Source organism: Pinus tabuliformis, chromosome 7, assembly GCF_031772625.1.
Source record: "Pinus tabuliformis cultivar Carrire ecotype Pingquan chromosome 7, CPIR1, whole genome shotgun sequence".
Lineage (NCBI taxonomy): Eukaryota > Viridiplantae > Streptophyta > Pinopsida > Pinales > Pinaceae > Pinus > Pinus tabuliformis.
This window is the reverse complement of record NC_142293.1, coordinates 564918213-564940905: the sequence shown is the minus strand read 5'-3', so window position 1 is coordinate 564940905 and position 22693 is coordinate 564918213.

Genomic DNA, 22693 nt, shown 5'->3' with positions numbered 1-22693 from the left:
CTCATAGAATTCTACGGTAGAGATGTTGTATGAAGGTAGGTTGAGGGTGTCAGCTTGTTGAGCCCCTTTATTGTTAGGATTTGGATTGGGTTGGATGGGAAGTTGGGGATGAACAGGCTGATTACCAGGAGGCACATTAGAGGGTAACTGAAGTTGCTGTTGTGGCATTGACTGGGGAAACTGACCAGGAGGAGAAGGTCCCCGCCAGTTTGGAGCCCACGAGGAACTTGAACTAGCTTGAGGAGCCCACTGCTGCCAAGGTGGAAACTAGTATTGGGGCCACATGGGTGGATAAGGCATGGACTAGGGACCCATATTAAAATTGCTAAAATATTGAGATGGATCTGGAAACATACCTTGATTTCCCATTGACGGCCGAGGTTGCCATGGCTTTTTAGGTCCCATAAAGTACAATTGCTCCATCTCTTCGCCTGTCCCTTGAAAAACCACTTTTAGTCCTAGCAAGGATGGGCATGAACTTGTCACATGATTCAACTCACAGATTTCACACTCCTCTACAGAGTTTAATGGACATTCCCTCTGTGGGTGTTTCTTTCTACATGTTAGGCAAAATACAACCATAGTTCTTTCCAATTCTAGTTGTTTCTGTTTTACCTGCAGTGTGTCTATTTGTTCAAACAAGGTACTCAGGATATCAGTCCTCAGGTTGTCCAATAGATTCCCAATTTCTGCTTTTGTAACACCTCCACCAGATACTTTTGTTGATCGAATCCATTGTTTATTCCTTACAACTCCCCTTGAGCACTCGATACACAACTCACAGATGGTGTCAAAGTTCTCCTTTGATCTATCTCCCTTTCCGATTATATTTAACAATTCCAAAGAGTCTTCTCGAAAGGCCCGAAGAAGGATAATTTTCAAAATGTCTTTATCCAGGTCAGATTGAGCTGATCTCTGCAATGTGTATTTAAAGGGTTCCACACAGTCTTCCATATTTTCGTCCTCTTTCTGTGTAAATTTGAAAAGTTCTTCTTTAATATGCCATGATTTACAGTAGTCCTAGTACTTCTCCAAGAAAGCAGTTCTCATCTCCCCCCTTGTGGTGATAGACCTTCCCCCAAGATCCATAAAGCACCGCAGGGCTGTCCCTTTTAGTGTAGCAGGGAAGATTTTCAATTTCTAAGCATCCGTTATATAATCATACCCTCAACGCACAATGTCAAATTCAAACAAAAACATGTTGGGGTCTTCTGAAGTAAGCCCATGGAAACTAGGTAAAGCTGTTAAAGGAATGGGCTTTGTTGGCGTGCTAGTCCCTAAATCCCCAATTGGGAAGTCAATAGTAGAGGTTGTAAGTGCCATGAATATCCTCCAATACTCACTGGGGATTTCAACAGGCTCCGCCGGAAGGGCTTTTCTCACAGGGATTCAAGTTGCCTTAACAACACTCCCTCTATCCTTTGGTGATAGAAGTGTCTCTACAATTTCTTCCTCCCTGTCACAGTGGCTTGACCCTTCGAATCTCCTCTCTGCAACTTCTTCTTCCCTACTGGGATGGACCGTTCCCTCGGATGCTTTACTTGCAACTTCTTCTTCTTCTGTTACGAGCAAACGATATCCCTTTATCAAGCATACTATTGCTTGTCTCTCTGGCTGCTGGAAGGGTCTATTGTATTGAATCAGTCGGGGGTGCTGTGGATAGCACAAGTTGATCTACAGATTGTCCCTCATATCTTGTCCACACACCTGGCCTCACGGCTACATAGGAAGACGCCTCTGATTCAACTTTTGCAATGATTTGCTGGATATAAGTGTTCCTTCCCAAATCTTGTCCTCCCTTATTTGGGGCTCTCCCTCTGCCCCTTTTATTTGGCTCTCTGTTCATACAAGTTGGTGTGACGACAGATGTTTCTATCAAACCACAATGCTCAAGGCCTGGAGTAGGGCGTCAAAAGACCATTCCCTCCCCAGGACAAGAGATCACATTGAAAAGAGAACAGTTAACGGAAAAAAAGAAAAGAAAACAGGAACCTAGGGTTCAGGGCCTGGAGCAGGGCGTCAAAGGACTCCTCCCTCCCCAGGACAAGAACCCAATCAAGAAAAATAACACACACACATGAGAAAACCTAACACTTCAAGACCTGAAGTAGGGTGTCAGAGGACCCCTCCCTCCCCGGGGCGAGAGATTGGGTTTCTCAACATCAAAACAACTAAAATGCTAGGAAAATTTAAGCTCAGGGTCTGGAACAGGGCGTCAAAGGACTCCTCCCTCCCCAGGGCAAGAGATCGGCCATAATAAAAACATGAAAAAAATAAAAGAGCGAAACAAATGAAATACCTACGCTCAGGACCTAGAGCAGAGTGAGAAAGCTCGTTCTCTCCCCAAGACAAAGGATTGACCCTCTGGCTGATATAGATCGTGTCTTTCACCTTGTTAGCCTCCCCGGCAACGATGCCAAAATGTTGGTGTCCAGGTATGAACAATTTATTCACACCTTTTCCTTCATTAATGTATCAATCTGGGTGTGTATTCTTTTCAAGGAAACACGCAAGGTATATGCAGGGGCAAGGTTACAATCTGTCATCGACCAAGGGTTCGTGATTACCAAATCAAAGCATTGCTGAAACAGAAATAGAAATTCAACTGCAGAACTTAAAAAGGTATTCACAATGATCTAAAGAATCTGCAACAGTAATCAAGAAATAAACACAACAATACACAATACACACGTAACAAGGAAACACGCAGAACCTGATCAGAAGAGCGTTCCCAGCTCTCTGATTAGGGCTGCATTACTCAGAAAGAAAAATAGATCAGCAAAAAGGTTGTATTTTATTAATTTGAACAATGGTGTTACAATACAATGCAAGGTCTGACTAACCCCTGGTACAGGAATGACCCGTCTTTTATACAGTACAAAGGGGAATAACATCTCTCCCCAAAACCTGGCAACTATATTCCCAAAGATATGCATTAGTTGAATCACAGCACTAGCGTCAAGAGAGCAAGAACATGAATGATCCAAAACAGGTTGAGAACAGCTGCAAATCAGTTATGTTGTTTCGTTGTGGTCGATCAACTGTTGTGAATCGCGAAACTGCTGTGATATGCCATGCAGTCAACACCTGCTCTCCATAACCTGCGGTCATAACATGTTTTAGTGGTTCGCATAGGTAAAACCCTCATGACTCTACTTCATTAATTAAATATCCCAAGAGACAATAAAGGGGAATTACCTCATATTTTTACATAGTAAATGTATGTGAATGAGTAAAAAAGGGATTAAAAGAGGAGTGGAAATGCAGGGAAAAGATAGGCCAATTTGGTGCCCAACAATACCCTTAGAGCCAATATCTTGCATAAGACACACTCATAGAGACTGATGGTCAAGCCTTCAGAGTTGGTGAATTCACTTGCAATGCTTTGGCAACACAGTGATAATGTTTTGAAATGATGAAACAATATTTCATGTGTAAATTGTAGCCCAACCCATATTAAGTTGGAAACTCATATTGTAATACTTGATATTTTATATAATAAAATTTATATGGTTGAAATTATTTTTATTTGCACTTGATATTATTTAGTCTTGTAATTAACATATGTAACTTTGTGTTATCATATTAGATAAACATGCACATTGTATGACATTTTCTTAAAATTTAGTCGCAAAATCATACTAATTAATTTATGGTGATTAATAATAAACACATAAAATCAATCTAAAACTACTAAATTAGTAGTTTATATTAATTAATGATGAACACAAATAAAATGAATATATGACTAAATTAGTCATTTATAATGATTATGAATGAAATTAAATGAAATGAATAGAAACTACTAAATTAGTCGTTTATATAATGAATATGAAAATACCAAAAAAGATAAATGACTACTGTAAATGATAAATTTTTTATTATTAAATGATGACTAAATTTTGCATATATATGACTATTAGTAGCTAATTTACAACATCTTATAACACGACTAAAATTTAGTCATATTTCTTTGGTCATTAATTGGTTTTAAATGATGACTAAAATTTGCATATATATATATATATATATATATATATATATATATATATGAATGACTATTAGTAGCTAATTTATAGTATCTTATAACACGACCAACGTTTTGGTCATTAATTGGTTTTCTCGAGGATTCATATAGTAATATATTTTGTTATATATTTGGTCATTAATTGCGACAATTAATGACTAAACCAATGAAAAATTATTAACCAAATTTATGACTAAATATACTACTAGATGGTAAAATTGAGGAAAACAATTAATGACTAAGCTAAAAATGACTAAAAGTTGGTCGTGTTATAAGATACTGTAAGTTAGCTACTATTGGTCACCGACTGAAAAATGGTTATTTATATGCAAATTTTAGTTGTTTTTTAGTAACAATTTAGTCATTTTGTACTAGTGAGCCCACCCAACCGATGTCTATCCTGAAAATGTAATTTGGAGCACCCAAAGCTATGTGTCGGGCTTTAAACGTCAGGACACGTAGGCACTATTTTTAATTCTCCTCTATTTAATTTTCCCACTGTGAAATTTAACACATTGCTTGGTTTCTACAGGCTTAATTTATAGCACTCGGTTATAATTCTTAGCTCCAAGGGCTATTGTGAAGAGTTTTGACTTCAGGGATTATAACGATAACTTGGACTCAATGATTTTGTTAAGCGCCTTTTTGAGATGGAGGACTGGGCCATGTGGATTCTAATTGAACCTGTGCTAGAATACGAGGCTAGGTTTGCATCAATAGGTATTAGTGGCATATCCATATTCCTAGTTTCAAATCTAAAAATTAATAATTATTATGAAGTTTTCTATTGTTTCCTATTTAGAGGTAAAAAAAACCTAATTTTGCTACTAACATACCAATATTCTATTTGATAAAAGAATCTCTTGGAAGTTGAAGGATCTTGAGAGCTTCAAGCTTGTGATGTCTTGGTCCTTATTTCTTCCTCCCAAGGCTCTAACTCCCACTCAACCAAAATAAAAATAACTTAATTAAGCATGGATTTGTTAGTTTGTTTGGTCATTATGTCATAAGGGGCTTTGTTTCTCAAAGCTTAAAAGAAATTATCAAAATTCGTGGTTAATTCATTTTATTCTATTAAGTATCCACCATTTCAATCCATCTACTATGTCATGGCATTGATTTCCCCTAGCAGCAACACCCACTCTAGGTTCTTCTATCAAGAACTACTAGTTCAATGGTGAAAGTCAATTGAAGGATTTCACACTCATTGGTGCTCTATGGTGGTTACAATGAAGTTGTTTACATTCTTGTAAATCTCATATCATTGGCTTGTGAGCTTGTAAATCTTATCTCTAAGGGTTTTAAATTCACAGTCCTTGCACCCAATGATGAGGCCATGTCCAAGCTCATAGAAAGGAACCTCAAACATATAATTTATTGCCACATTATTATTGAGCATCATCACAATTTTAATATTCCAAATTGACACAAACTATAACGAACCCGAAAGCCTTTAAAGTCCATAACTAGCATGACCTCATCAAGTTTTGAACCATGTTCTAGTTTATACCTTAGTGAATTCTCCATTATACATATATGAATACCATTTATTCATTACAAGAACCAATTAATGAATCCTCTGTCATGGTCCCATTAAAATTTGGCAAGGCCCTAATGAATTTTATAGCAAAAAATGCCTCAAATCTCCTTGATGTCAATCAATTTTCTATCACAAAAGGATGAATCTTCCTTAGTTTTTGTGGTAATAATGACCTAAGTTAGAGATTTAGGATCATCTACTACATAGGTTGATAAGTATTTTTCTTTATTGATGGTTTTTGTATCAACCATATGAGGTTTAGTTGAAGGGGATGTGAAAATAATCAATTCAATTATAATTTTAGAAACAACAATAGTTTCCTCATTCTTTAGAATAAACCCTTGGAATACAACCTTAGCATTTTTAATGATGGTAGCATACATTATTTACTCTTTTTTTCTTTGTACACGTAAATTCTATCCATGGCTACTCACTAGTATTGTGGAAAAAGGCCTCAGTGTTATGGCCCCTTGTTGGCATACAATCCCACATTTTCCACCCTTGATGTGGAATAAGAGTTCAATCCCCTAATCTACTTGTGATGTTGTTATAGAGATATTTCTAGATTGTCAACACATTCCTCTGTCGCATTGACATGTTAATGGCGTAGATATTAATGTTTCTTCACTCCAAAATGTATCTCATGTATTCACTGTAATTATCAAGATATGATTTATGGATAGTAAATATTATTATTTTCATTTACTAATCCCACGAAATCATCTCTTCAAATAGAAAGAGGGGCAATTCAATTGAAAGGTTTTTTCATTGGTGAATTTTGAATATAGTGGCATCTCATATAACTTATGAACATATGTCCATTTAAGAGATATATATATGTTTTTTCATTGTGATTAGTGTCAACTATGTTAATGAAAATTATTTATTCATTATCCTAGGGGGTAGCTCATCGTTGTAGACTCTTATGACCATATCATGGGAAATTTTAATATATGATATCATTGAATATAATTTTTAACACATTTATATATATATAAATCATAACTATGTTATCAACACTCTTCATAGTTATAGACTCTTCTTACCACATCATGGGAAATTTTATGAAAGAATATTATTGAGCATAGGTAAAAATATAAAATATAAAATAATTTACTGGTAGTTACATGTCACGAGAGATGTTGGGTTTCTTTCGGATACAAAAAAAATGTAAAAATGAAAAAGGCCACATAATTTTTAACTCATATTTATATATAAATAATCACAATGCAACGTAGTCCTTGCCTCTACTGCTAGTTAATTGACTAAAGGTTTTGCTAAGTGTGAATAAAACTCCACACATTGAAAACTCTTCGAACAGTGAAATATCTCCACACAAAATTCTATGCATTATGGAAATCTCTCCAACATATAAATTGAAGATCATAGATTATGAATTGCAATCCCAAAAAAAAGATCACGAGATTGAAGGGAACAAAATTGTGGAGTGTAGAGGAAGACATTTTGAACAACTATCACAACTTTTAGTGGACTGTTACAAAGCTTGTGTTAAATAAATTACTCATAAGGTGAAATGAGGGTAGATTCAAAATTATCTACTCATAAGGTTAGTGTAGATATCCCATACTCAATACTTGGTAGTTATTGTAAATGCCCCAACCCAAGGTGAGAACGCAAATACCTAATTAGCACAGCCTTGGGTTTGAGTCATGATCTTTGTCGCACCAAAATATAAAATTCTTAAATTTAAGGGTAATAATTTTACGTTGCTATGCACTTTTCCAAATTTATCCCACAAGGCCTTTTCAATTGGAGGTCGTGCATACGTATAATATTCAATGCCCCATTCCAGCTGTGGCTAAGCATTCATCCTCTGATACACCTTTGTTTATGCAATCATTTCTGCACCTAATTAATTTCTGACATGGATGATATGCTACCATTAACAAATGTTTTCTATCGATGCACTTCAACCATATATGGTAGATGAAAATGAAGAGATATGTTCTTTGATTCAATAGTAATGATCTATCTATTGAATTGCAACACAATTATAAAGATATGCTCTTTGATTCAATAGCAATGATCTATCTATTGGATTGCAACACAATTATAAATATCATATGTTGGAAATAAGTGAATTATATGTGATTAGACGTGGGTTGGTCTTCCACTACCTGATTTATCTGACATGGGATGATGTGGGGGACATGTCCGTTTAAGGTTAAATCTTTATTTTATTGTCGCATCTGCCACCTTCCTATTTAGTGTTGATCTCTGTCGATGGTTTTTTCTTGGATGATACGTGGGGAGCACATGGCATGAATTTTTCATTGGTATTTGTATAGTGTGTGGGTCCCGACGTTATGGGGGAATTCTCCCTGACAGATTTCCTGATGATCACTGTGCATCATATTTATTTTTACAACGAGTCTGGGTCATTTCGCCTTTATTTCATTCTTGCCCACATGATGGATCACATGGACCCATTTGAATCAGATACCTCGACACACGAGGCATTTATCCATGCCACGTTGGAGTCGGAGTCACTTTGTGGGAACCCATATGGATCGACGCTCGGGGATGGCTTGGGCGACGGGGGGGCTGGGGGCCATGTCGATTTATCTGATGGTGCGCCAAGTGGGGCACATGCACTACACAATCCATCTTAGGATTCGCGTGGATATCGTCAACAATGCTCCCGACATGGCCACTCTATTAAAATTATCTCTCCTACGCCTATTCTCAGTTTTGGTTATGACGTTCTTCACGATCGGGTGAGCAGTCTACAAAAAAGGGCACTTGTGGGCAGATGGCATTTTGCTACTATGGTGGAAGGTGAGATGCGGAAGTGGGTGGAAACTAAATGGAAATCCATTCTGGGTTATATGCCGTTGGTGGTGTGCCTCATGAATGAGTGGTATAGCTTCCACTTTCTGTGTGAGGAAGATTTGCTGAAAATCAAAAGAATTCCATGGGTTCGAGGGAGGGGATTTTTGAGCCTCCATGAATGGTATATTGGCTTTAACCCATTGAAGGAGATGCCCAAAAATACGTTGATTTGGGTTAAATTACCTAGTTTACCTATTGAATTTTGGACGCAACAGGTTTTTGTGGATATAGGTAATGCCATTGGGAAATTTGTATACGTCGACCCACAGTGTTTGGGTGCATGGGACAAGCGTATTGCTTGGATATTGGTTGAAAAATATTATAGTGGGGGCTTCCCTAATCATATTGAAATCTACTAGGGGGAGACTCATCTGCATCAAAGATTGGACTTTTGGGGTATTTCGTTTAGATGTCTCATTTGCCACCATACAGGCCATCTGATGGTTCAATGTCCACGTCGTCTTGGGGGCAGGCGCACTACGTATCAACAAAAATTACATGCACATCCAGTCTCCAAGGGTGGCATAAATGTTGTGTCAGCTACTAGCATGGCGCTTAGTAAAACTGCGGGTGATATACGTCATATATCAGGTACACCACCTTTCTCTCTCCCTTGTTCTCTTGCTGGCTTTTTGTCACCTAAACGTGTAAATCCGGTGCCTATTGAGATTCCCACTTCCCCTTCCTCAAAGGGTACTGGGAATGCACTTTCGGATGGCTCACTACCCATGTCAGACCAAAATATTCCTTATTTTACTATGGACCCATCCTCATCCGGAGTGATGCCTCCCCTCTTGATGTCACATGGTTATATCTCGCCATATCATATCATGTATATCCCTCGTACCACTACTCCACAGGTTCCACAGACTTCCCCTGACACGAGGACCCGTTCCATTTAGCCATGTTCTCCTATTACCTCCCCTACCAATTTGGTGGATAGTGACCTAGATGGCCTCCTGCTGCGCAAGACCTTAGACCTCCGCTCTCTCACCATTCATAAACCCCCTCGTGCAAAATCTCCACATATCAGTCCAAACTCTATGGGTAACATTACTGTCCATCGTAAAAAGGGTAGGGACAACCGACACTTTTGGGGGTCGTGCTAAGACTATCCCATATTGTCCTATTGTATCCAATGATCTGGTTGATGTTCCTATTGCTACCTCCATTCCCACTTGGGCCCTTAGAGAAAATGTGGCCCCATCGGGTTTGCCATGAATTTCATTATTTCTATGAACATTCAAGGATTGGGGGTGGCTCCTAAATTTTTGGCTCTCAAAGATTTGTTTCACTCCTCTCAGCCATATATTATACTTATACATGAGACTATGCACTCTACACAACAGGCGATTGTTTATTTCAGGAGAATTTTTCCGAACTGTTACATGGTTGCAACAAATGCTGCGGGTCAGTCGGGTGGACTGGTTGCCTTATGGGACCCCAGGTGGGTTCACATGAGGGCCTTTTCTTGTTTTGCGGGCATCCTACTTACCGCTTGCGTTCAGGGTTTCCCGAGACATATTCATATTCTCAATATATACGCACCTTATAAAGATCGTCGCTTATTTTGGAAAGGATTGGTTGCATCCCAGATATTAGATCTGCATTCTCTCATCTTGGCGGGGGATATGAACTGCACGATAGGCACTGATGAGATATGGGGGGTTTCAAATAGATCTGATTCTATGTCGGATATGATCAAAGATATCATGCTAGACCATAACTATATCGATATATGTCCTCACAAGCTCGGCCCTACTTGGGATAATGGATGGACGGGTAATGGCTATGTGGCGAAACGTCTGGACCGTTTCCTTATTCACGAAGAATTGTTGGACAGACTGGGCACTGTACAGTCTAGCATTATGTGTAACTTTGTTTCGGATCACAGGCCCATTTTACTTTTATGGCAATGGGAGGACCTCCGTTTTGGTTATCCATTCAAATTCAACCACACATGGTTACAGGACCCTGATTTTGATAATCTTGTGCGGCAATGTTGGCAGTGACCATGGGCCTGTGGTATTTCCCCTATGGTAAATATCATCAATAGGCTCATGGATTTGTAATTGGTGGTCAAGAAATGGGAGCGTAAAAAATTGGCCCAAATGAAATTTGAGTTAAATGAGATATCGGGGTCCCTGGAAAAAATGGGGTTGAAGCTTACCCTCCCTAATCCCCTGCGTCCATTTTGGTGGACATACACACATTAGAGTTGAAGCGAAGTCAAATTTTGAAGCTTCGGGAGGTGACTTGGAGGTAGAAAAGTAGGGCCATTTGGATCCAAGAGGGGGATCGTAATACCAAATTCTTTCACCACTTCGCCAATCACAGAAGGAAAATTAACAGTATATGGGAGATCAAGGATTCTAATGGAAATAAATGCATCACACAAGATGAGATATCAAGGGCGGCTTCTTTACATTTTGAATCGGCCTATGGGAGGCGAATGGGAGATTATGGAGAGGATCAGATATGGGGGGTGGAGGGATACCCATATATGTTCGATAATGAAGCAAATGTGGAGCTATTTAAAGAAGTTACTGGTGAGGAAATTTTGGGGATCCTAAAATCTTTCAGGAAGGATAGATGTATGGGCCTGGACGGATGGACTGTCGAGCTATTCACTCATTTCTTCGAAATATTCCAGGGGGATATTTTGGCCATGATCGAGGAATCAAGAGTTCAAGGGTATATCCATCTGCATATTAACTCGACTTATATTTCTCTCATTCCAAAGGGGACTTCCTCAGGTACCTTTTCGGATTTCAAGACGATTTCTCTAAGTAATATTATTTATAATATTATCTCTAAAACAATTGTTGAAAGAATGAAACCTATCCTATCCAAATTTATATCGCCTGAGAAATTTGGATTTCTTCCAAATAGACAAATACAGGATGTTGTTTCCATTGCCCAGGAGTGCCTACATTCCATTCATATTAGAAAATTAAATGTTGTGGTTATGAAGGTTGATCTACAAAAAGCATATCACTGTATTGACTGGGGTTACATGAGAATGGTTCTTAACAAAATTGGTTTACAGACCAGGAATTTGGAGTGGATTATGGCTTGTATTACAAATGTGCGATATGTTGTATTAATTAATGGTATGCCTACAAATTTTTTTTGCTGTCGGTAGGGGTCTCAAGCATAGTTATTCACTATCCCCACTACTATTTATATTGGCTATGGATGGTCTGAGTGCACATATTAAACAAGAAGTTGTGGTTAGTAATTTTGTCCCACTGGATATGGGCCGCAATATAAAGGTATCCCACAGTTTTTTTGTGGATGATATATTGATTATGGGCATGATAAGTAGAATAGCATGGTGTCGTTTATCATACATTTTTTATATATTCGGGAAAGCATCGGTTATCTACATGAATCTATTGAAATCTATCATTCTGTATGGTAATTGCACCTAGGAGGATATTGTGCACATTAAGGATAATGAAGCAAATGTGGAGCTATCTAAAGAAGTTACTACTGAGGAAATTTTGGGGATCCTAAAATCTTTCAGGAAGGATAAATGCCAAGGCTCGAACGGATGGACTTTCGAGCTATTCACTCACTTCTTCGAAATATTCTAGGGGGATATTTTGGCCATGATCGAGGAATCAAGAGTTCAAGGGTATATCCATCTGCATATTAACTCAGCTTATATTTCTCTCATTCCAAAGGGGTCTTCCTCTGGGACCTTTTCGGATTTCAGGCCGATTTCTCTGTGTAATCTTATTTATAAGATTATTTCTAAAACTATTGTTGAAAGAATGAAGCCTATCCTATCCAAATATATATCGCCTGAGCAATTTGGGTTTCTTCCAAATAGACAAATACAGGATGTTGTTTCCATTGCCCAGGAGTGCTTACATTCCATTCATATTAGAAAATTAAATGCTGCGGTTATGAAGGTTGATCTACAAAAAGCATATGACTGTATTGACTGGGGTTACTTGAGAATGGTTCTTAACAAAATTGGTTTGCAGGCCAGGAATTTGGAGTGGATTATGGCTTGTATTTCAAATGTGTGATATGTTGTATTAATTAATGGTATGCCAACAAATTTCTTCGCTGCCAATAGGGGTCTCAGGCAGGGCTATTCACTATCCCCACTACTATTTATATTGCCTATGGATGGTCTGAATGCACATATTAAACAAGTAGTTGTGGTCGGTAATTTTGTCCCTTTGGATATGGGCTGTAATATAAAGGTATCCCACAGTTTTTTTGTGGATGATATATTGATTATGGGCATGATAAGTAGAATAGCATGGTGTCATTTATCATACATTTTTGATAGATTTGGGAAAGCATAGGGTCTCTACATGAATATATTGAAATCTATCATTCTGTATGGGAATTGCGCCTAGGAGGATATTGTGCACATTAAGGATACATTTCATATCAGTGCGGCAACAATGATGGGTGGTCTGAAATACTTGGGATATAACATTAAGCCCAACAAATACAAAATAATAGACTGGATGTGGCTAGTGGACCAGTATTATAAGAGGATATCGAGCTGGGAGAACAAATGCCTCTCTCTGGGGGGACGCATTACACTTACTCAATCTGTGATTACACAGTTGTGTGTGTACTGGGCACATCTATACTATATTCTGGTTGCTATCATTAAAAAATTGAATAGGATTATGGCTCACTATCTCTAGTCTGGGGGTATTACTAAACATAAATATCATTTGACAAAACTGGACATCATCACCACTCCAAAATGGATGGGGGGCTGGGGTATCTTGGATTTGCGGCGGTTTGGAAGTGCACTGTTACAAAAGGCATTATGGAGGGGCATCTTTGGCGGAGGCATTTGGAGCAATATATTGAAGCATAAATATTTAAAGGATCTAGATTTTGTTGTATGGGTTCGTCGAGATCATATTGGGACTTCTATGGGGTCAGCTATTTGGCATAGTTTCAGGAAGAATAGTCACTATTTTCTATAGAATATATGCTAGGCACTTGGTATGGGACACCGGACTTTGATTGGTCTCGATTACATTTTGGGTATTAGTCATTCTATCACCTTCTCTGAGGAGCTGATCTGGCGTCTTCACAACTCAGGAATATTCTATTGGAACCAGCTTATTTCTTCATGGAATGGTCAGTTCCCTATATGGTGCACTGCTGATGAGATGGGTTTGGAGTATAATCTGGTGGGGGAGTGGTCTCAGACTTGAAAGGAGCTGTAGTGGTCGGGCGCGGGCAAGGCACATGTTGATGACAAGATTGCATGGAGGGGTAAGATGTTATCCAACTGTGTTGTTGTGGCGGATATATATCAAACGCTTTGTCTTCGGGGATCGCTCAATGTGGAGGTATGTGATTTTTATAAGTTTTGGAAAACAAAAGTGCCCATAAAAATCATTGTTTTTGTATGGCTTGTTTGGAAAAACAAGAATTTAACCTGGGAGAATCTTCAGAAGAGAAATTGGCATGGGCCAAGTATTTGTGTATTATGCAGGGTGGCGGAGGAAAATAATGAGCACATATTTCTCAGATGTCTGGTTTCTAAAATGATCTGGTGCCAGATTGCGTTGCATATAGATTTCCCACAAACTATCTTCTCTAATATCTCGACATTTTTGGGATGGTGGTGCAAACAAAATGATATTTGGAGATCTATTCCATTAATATATTGTTGGGAAATATGGAGGTGGCGTAACAAGATTATATTTGAAGATTTCAGGGAGCACTCCTCAAAGGTTGTGGATCGCATTATTGAATGGTATCATTCTACAAAAATCCACAAAAAGGATACAAGAGCCACTCATAAGAAGATGCGGGAGCCTGGTGATATATTTCTGGCTGCATACTTTGATGGGGTTGCACAAAGGGATGTATGTGGTTGTGGTTTCTGGCTCAGGATGTCAGAGGAGTAGGAGTTCTGGGTATATTGGCATGCTGGAGGTGGTACAAACATGAAGGCTGAGATTATTGCTATTTGGGGATTGCTATATTTTTCTACTTTCTTGAACATTCCCAACATTCACATACATGGTGACTCAAAGGTCATCATAGATCATATATTGGGAAAAAGAAATATCTCCCAATACCAATTACAGGGATGGCTCAATCGAATTAGTATATTATGGAACTCTCATAGGGCATATACAATCCAACATATCAGTCGAGAGTACAATCAAAATGTTGATTTACTGTCTAAGCGGGGACTATTGGACACCAGAGACGGGATGCATATTGAGCTTAAATTGGGTAGCACTACAATGGACCTAGGGTCATTTCCACTTCCTGGATAGGGGATATATTTTAAATATTACTGTCATTTGCTGATATGGACTTCATGGACTATTTTATTTTTAGTTTTTTGTAAATTTTGGACAATATTGTATATATAGGCCACTGTAGATAAGGGCAGATGGTGTTATTAATGTGCTCGTATATATGGGAACAATGATATACCAGTTTTTTCTTGTTATATGAAGATATGATAGAGAAGAATGATACATAATATGTGGGCAAGATATACGGAGGTATAATCTGATGATAGTTTTTGCTATATGTTGGAAATGTTATGATATACATGTTTATATGACATATGTACTCATTTATATATATCAATATAAATACAATGTTTTTTTCTTTGCTAAAAAAAAAGAATGTTAGAAAATGAAATAATTTCAGAGCATTTCTATGAGTCATGACGAATGAATGAGAATTACCTCACCACCACTTTTTTATTTATAAAAATAGGTCTTCCATCTATGAGAAGAGACAGTGCATGTAACCATAACATGATTAAATAAGATCCTTTAACATATGGAAAATGACATATAACTTGCTAAAAGGGATGATTTTAAAATTAAACATTAATAAAAAAAAATGCTTAATAATTTAATTAAACCATATTGGCCTTTTCAATAGAACTTCTTCTTTCAAATGAAAACATGAGTATATACACACAACGATGCCCATGGGAACAATTTATAACCAGGAATAGGCTGTTATCATTGTAGACACAATTGTCGTTTGATTTTGCTTTAAATTCTTCCACCAACCTGTTAAAATTTATGTCTATCATGGAAGCCAAATTATTATACTTAGTGCCTATAATTGTTGTAGGTCACGTGGCTCAAGCGATTTTAATCACAAAGCAGGTTCAACGGGTTGGATTTGCAAAGGCTTTCTTGATGCCGCAGAAGAGGCATCATTTATCTTCAAGAAATAAATACATATCAAACGAATGTGGAGGAAGGTCATTGTGCAAGAATGCAGAGCTCCGCACAATGATTAGTTCATTTTGCGGAACTCCACACTCATACACAATAAAATTATTCTATTCTCTTTAATTTCTAAAAATATATATTAACCACCAGTACAATTTTTTTATAACATAAGGCAACACTATTATTGTTTTTGAAATAGGAATTGTGAAGGCTTTCCGAAGAAAGCTCATTGAGTTTGTTGTGTGGAGTTCAAAGTCACCTCCACACTCCATACACATTCCCCCTCACAAAGGCCTTTAGCACATCATGGTTAGCAATGTTGACATATAAGAACTAATTAGTGATGATGATCACTGGGATAGCATTGATATAAATGGCGAGGTGAGAAAAATTGAGATAATGCTTTTAGCACATCATGGTTTGCAATGTTGACATATAAGAACTAATTAGTGAGGATAACTAGTATAACATTGATATAAATTGTGAGGTTAGAAAAATTGAGACAATGCTTTCTAACATAATTGCGTTTAATTAAGAAGAAAAGTCGAGTGAATAAGTGTTGTAGTGCATGGAATCTCATAAATTGTGAGGTTAGAAAAATTGAGATAATGCTTTCCAACATAATTGCGCTTAATTAAGAAGAAAAGTCAAGTGAGTAATTGTTGTAGTGCATGGAATCTCATAGCCAAATCCATGCACAATGATTATGTGTCTATGTGTGGCAATAATAGTTGTCACATCCATATCATTTGGAAACCCATGCAATTAAAGCTGCAACGCTTTTCCTATTGCTCGAAAGAAAATATATAACGCAATAATGCTAGATCCTTGAGTATTCATGAAATTTGACATGAATAAATAGCAAGAACAACACATTAAATGGGGCCCACAGCACTTAATGAGGTAAGGGTGTTGATTTTATGTTTGTTGATCTGCAATTTGATTTTCTATGCCATAGTCTTTAACGCGACTTTTTGAAAGCTTTTCCGGCGATTTTTTCCGGTGAAAATCCGGCAGTAATTTATTCAAATCCAAGTTTGATAACTAGTTTCTGCACAATGAAAGCGTCCCAGGGGTTTTCCAGGGTGCTGAATCCGAATATGCAGTTAAAAAACCATTTTAACTGCAACAAATCATGATTTCATCTCAATTTCTTCCGCCGGATTCCGTCACCGGAATCTCAAAAAGTCGCATTATAGACAACTCCGATTTTCTATTAGCAGTGCAAATGGTGCAACTTGTTTGTGGGACACCTCTAGTTTCCTTAAACTGGTATTTCAATAATATTAAATTGAACCTCGGTATTAAACACCCAACAATATTCGATGAAGTTGGATTTTTCAATGGCATTTTGGAGGTATTTAGAGATCTGAGAAGGAAACAGATGGTCTGTTTACGTATTAGAGATCTGAGAAGGAAACAGATGGTCTGGCATTGATATCTTGAATGGATTCATGAATGGATTGATATCAATGCCACTGTAGCCAGATACCATGTAACTTTAGAATCAAGATATGATTTTGTTGGTGTGATGAAGTGCAAGAAAGCCATTGTATCCATTCCTCACATTGTATGTCGCAAATCGCTTGTTCTTCCAATGTGGCTTGCTAGATTTATTTTGTGGCCCTAGCGAACATGCCTACTTTTATGGTAATTTTCAACCCAATAGCCCATGATGGTAATAACAATTGTGGAACTTGTCAATGTTCAGGTGTATATTTGTGTGGGGAGGTATGCAACGAATATATGCAGTGAAAGATATTATTGGTGGTTTTTTTCTTTTTCAAGTTTGTTCACTAATTACTAGCGCAACTATATAAGTAAATGTGGTTCATATACACCTAAAGCATATAATAATAATAACAATAATAATAATAATTTTGATAAAATTATTATTATTATTTAATTAATTTAGAATAATCATTATTAATTATAAGTGATTAATTAATATTAATTATTGATTGATAATTATTTATTAATTTAAAAATAATAATTAATAAAATATAATTTATAATTATTTTTACAGCTAATTAAATTTAATAACATTATCAATTAATAAATATTAATAATAATTAATACATTCATTTTTATTTTTACTCATTATAATTAATTGTTATTAATTATTAATATTGATCATTATTAATTAATAAATTAATTAATTAATAATTAATAAGTTCTAATTTTAATTAATTATTAGCAATTATTAATATTTTATATTTATTGTTAATTTAATTATTAATTTATTAATAATTAATTATTAATGTAACTCCCAACGAATTAATTCTAAAACCCCAAGGTATTAGAAACCTAAGGGAATAATATTAAATACAAAGGATCAATATTATAAACCCAAGGTATATAACCCTTAAGAAAATTATTATAAACTCAATGGAATAATAAACCCAAAAGATTAATACTAAAACCCAAAGGAATCATTTTTTTTGTAAGCTTGGCAAGACTACATCTTCATCATGTCCAATATATCACCCCAATCAGGGCAAGGAATTGAATCGATGACTTCACATCAAATAATGCCTTCAAAAAACACTTGATCACTGCCTATCCAAGACCCTGTAAACAAGCCCAAAGTAATAATATTAAACCCAAGGAATAAATATTATAAACTGAAGGTATATAAACCCTAAGATAAATATTATAAATCCTGAAATAAACATGGCTCGTGATGGTTGACCACAATTGATTTTCATATTGACACAAATCTTTGTCACAATGTGAAGTTGGACTATGGTTGACCATATTTGATTTTCATATTAACACAACCTTTGTCATAATGCAAAGTTGGGAAATGGTTGACCATGGTTGATTTTCCTATTGAGATCATCTTTGTCATAATGTGGTCATGGCTATTGACCTTGGTTGACCATGATTGACTATGGTTGACCATGGTTTATTTTCATATTGAGACAATCTCTGTCACAATGTGACGTTGGAACAAGCTTGACCATGGGTGACTTTCATATCTAGAGAACCATTGTCATAATGCAACATTGTACCATAGTTTACCATGGTTGAACATGATTAATATTATAAACCTTATGAATAATATTATATCCTGGGAATATGAACCCATAGATTGATAAACACAAGTGATTGGTATTATAAACCTACGAGGTTAATTCTAAAACCCCAAGGTATATAAGGGAATAATGTTAAACTCAAGGAATGAATATTATAAATCCAAGGTATAAAAACTTTAAGATAAATATTATAAACCCAAGGGATTATAAACTCAAGAGAATAATATTAAACCCAAGGGATAAATATTATAAACCCAAGGTATATAAACCCTAAGATAAATATTATAAACCCTAAAATAAACTTGGTTGACCATGGTTGATTTTCATATTGGCACAAACTTTGTCACAATGCGAAGTTGGACTATGGTTGACCATGTTTGATTTTCATATTGATAAAACCTTTGTCACAATGCCACATTGGACAATGGTTGACTATGGTTGATTTTCCTAATGAGACTTTATCTTTATGGTTGATTTTCCTATTGAGACTTTATTTAGTCAAAACAACAAATAGAAGGTCATCATCTTAAAAAAAATACCTGTCGTTAATCAAATATAGAGAAATACAAATACAACTATAGGAAAGGCATGAATTTGGATTTAAGAATAGTCATTAATCTATTTATTAGCTTATTGTATCACTTTCATTACGGTTGGCTCACATTAATGACAGTCTACTGAGTGGTGAAGGGTTTTCTTACAGTGACCCTCATGACACCAAATCTTCTTCTTCACTCATTTTCACAACATTTTTTGTTGATTTTGTTGTGCTAATGAAAAGAAGTTAAGGCTAAACGTTCTTCCTCACTTTTCCAAAAACATATTAATATTTTTTATATGTTTCTAATTTTAATAAATTATGTTACGATCTATTTAATTAATTGATTGATTTTTTTAGTTAGTATTTGTCTTATTGAGTATATGATTTGTTATGATCTCAACGCAAGAAGTAGATTTTTTTAGTGAGTCTTGGCTCTTGTTAAATCATAAAATTTGATATATCTAATTTACAAGTTGCTAAATATACTCTTACTATTATAAAACCGCCATTAAAATTAATCATAAACCTTTCCTAAACGTTTATATATATATTTATATTATTTTAGAGAGATTTTTTAGTTTTGGAAAAGCTCTATATATATTGTATTTTGGAGTCTTTTTGGGTTTTCGAAAAGCATAGTATAACATAACATGTGGAGCGAATGAATGCATTCACAGTCCACTAGGTAGTGTAGTAAGTGGAGATAGGTGTGAGAGAATGGGCGTGAAGAAGAGGTAATACCGATATCTATCAATCAATCAAGTGGAGCCGGTAATGACGGCGGAATGCGCACTACTGGTAATACAATTAATTGCCGACAGAAAACATTGACAAACGTTGGCAAAGAAGGATTTGGATTTAGTTTATTCTGTACTCAGAATATATCACGTTCCCCACGGTTAAAGATAAAGTTAAAAAGACATGATATGACTTTTATGGGTTTATATGTTAAATCAATAGTAAAGACATTAGAATTGTTTGAAACGCTATGGGCTATTCATTCCAACTTTCAACTATGGAGGCTATGGATGTTCGCTTGGAGGAAAGATGGGTCCCTTTTGCTGCCCAAAATTGACCGCCAAGGTTTGTAAACCATGTGACATTACATGAACTACGTTCTCCACGCTATTTAACAACATGCAATTTATTTTAATTTAATTAATTTAAGATCAATTAAGGTTGGTGTAGTGAGATTACTATAATATCCTTCGTAATTGTGAATATTCTTTTATTTACTGTATAATTAGACAAATTGGAAATTAATTAAGTTTTGTTAATAAATAGAATTTTGTTTTGGTGATTTGTTACAAGAAAACGCAGTGCTAGAATCTAGACAAGAAAGGTAATTTACCATAATTTTTTGAAAGGACAAATGGTTAAGATGATGGGTGTAAATCCCAAGGGCGGTTAGGGTGACAGTTATCAACCCTAACTACTCGTAGAAAAATCCCAAAAGATCAAGAGGATTGGGATTTGAGATCAAAGAGAAAAAAAGGGGGAGGAGGAAAAGAAAACTGCACTGTTGGGACAGGCAGAAAAACTATGGAAGTCAAGTTTGGTTAGGACCAAATGACTATGACAGATCTTTTCTAGAAAGAAGACTGAAAACGGTCAGCTCGGGGGGAGATAGGTGCTGTGGCGCGGGTCTCAAGGTTGGGAGGCAAGACGAGTTAAATATTTATTTTTCCTTAGCAAGAATAACCAGATAAGTACTTCTGCAATATTTATGTTTCAGAAGGCTTAGACCATAATCTAGACGCTGAAACATATAAGTACTTCTACAATTTTTATTCTTTGATATACAATAAATGATTACAGTAGACACGTGATGCTTGACTTGAAGTAGTACAGGTACTAACAAGAATAATACTATCTAAGCATAATATAGTTAGAACTATACAAGAATTAGGAAGTCGTTCTTTACTGCTTAAAAGGAAAAACCAGAACAGAAAGAACTGTGGAATAAACTCATCAATAAGACAAAGTTTCGAATAAGAGGTAACAGAGTATTTATTGTTCTATCCAGCAAGTAAAAGAAACTATAGATATAAATTCTTTCTTGCATAGAGAAATTCTGGACCAGCATTCATATGAGAAATTAACAAGAATACATACATTATATAAGTATTCACTTAAGAATTTGGAAAAAATGAACAGTAGGAGAAATATAGATTTCAGACAATTGTAAACACATTTACACAGATCCTCGAATAACATTCACCGGAATTACCAAATCCAAGCAACTGGTGTAACCCCAGAAAGACACTGGAGGCTCGAATACAAATTCTCGATAAATAATCTAAGGCATGCTATAACAGGCATTGCCAAAAGGAAAATATTCCAAACTATAAACAACTGTAGGGTCTGCCAAAATACTCAGACAACATAGAACAAAAGAACGTCAAAATCGTACCATTTCTTTATATGCAATAGATTAAGTAGTTGAATCCTAATAAAAACATGTATAACGCTCCAAATACCCTCTTCCAAGAGTAGAGATGCTCAATAAATAGGAAGGAGAACTTGTATATAAGAAAAATAGAAGCATAACTTAACACAAGCACATTCTTGGCAACAATGCTGTAATTTCATAGCCATAACCAAAATTCTGAAAACGAGGAATTATTCCTCTGAATTCGGCCCAGTCCCTCTGAGTTATTACAACAAAACCCTCAGCCTTAGGCCAGAGAAACCTTTTAAAAATACATTACAGCGATAGTAATTCGTCTAGTTCATGGAAGAAGGATGTTAACTATTATTCCTAGCCTAGTTCGACAAACAAACTCGTACCTGGTAGTGGGCGCCAAGAAACTGGTAGACCCAACCGCAATTCGGCATGACTCCGAGGAACCGCACCATAGCCAACCAGGGCTGCCATAGCCAACTAGAAAACAAGATCAGTATGCGATGACAAAACAAGAGAAAAATTGTAAAATTCAGAAACTATTTAAGTTTAATATCTAAAATGAATTTGCGCTTACTTGAAGAGACTATCCAAGCTGGAAACCCTTTCTGAAACCAGAGACTGTGTCTTCGCGCAAATCATGCTATACCACTGAAAAGAACCAATTCCGAAGGAAACCAGATGTGGGCAGTTCGATCAAAGGCAAACTGTGGCGAGAAAAGTAGCGGGCAGGGAACCATAATAGAGAAAGACATAAGTAAACCATCTGAGGACCCGAAAGACTAACACTCGCGGCTCGAAAAACCTGGGAGATCACCTCGAGACATATAATGTACCAAGATCTAACACCACGACTGTCGGATTTGGAAGAGGCATCTCCATTGTAGTAGTAGCTCATATCCCTGCGCAAGGATTCCAGCCGGAGGCTCCTTGGCAGCTGAACCATAACCCTAGGCATACGACAAGCAAGGTATTAATGTAAGGTTGTAAGGAGGAGGTATGGCCATAATTGTCATAAAACTTAAACATTTATAGAAGATTAATAAAATATCAAGTTATACGTTAAATCACACCAATAA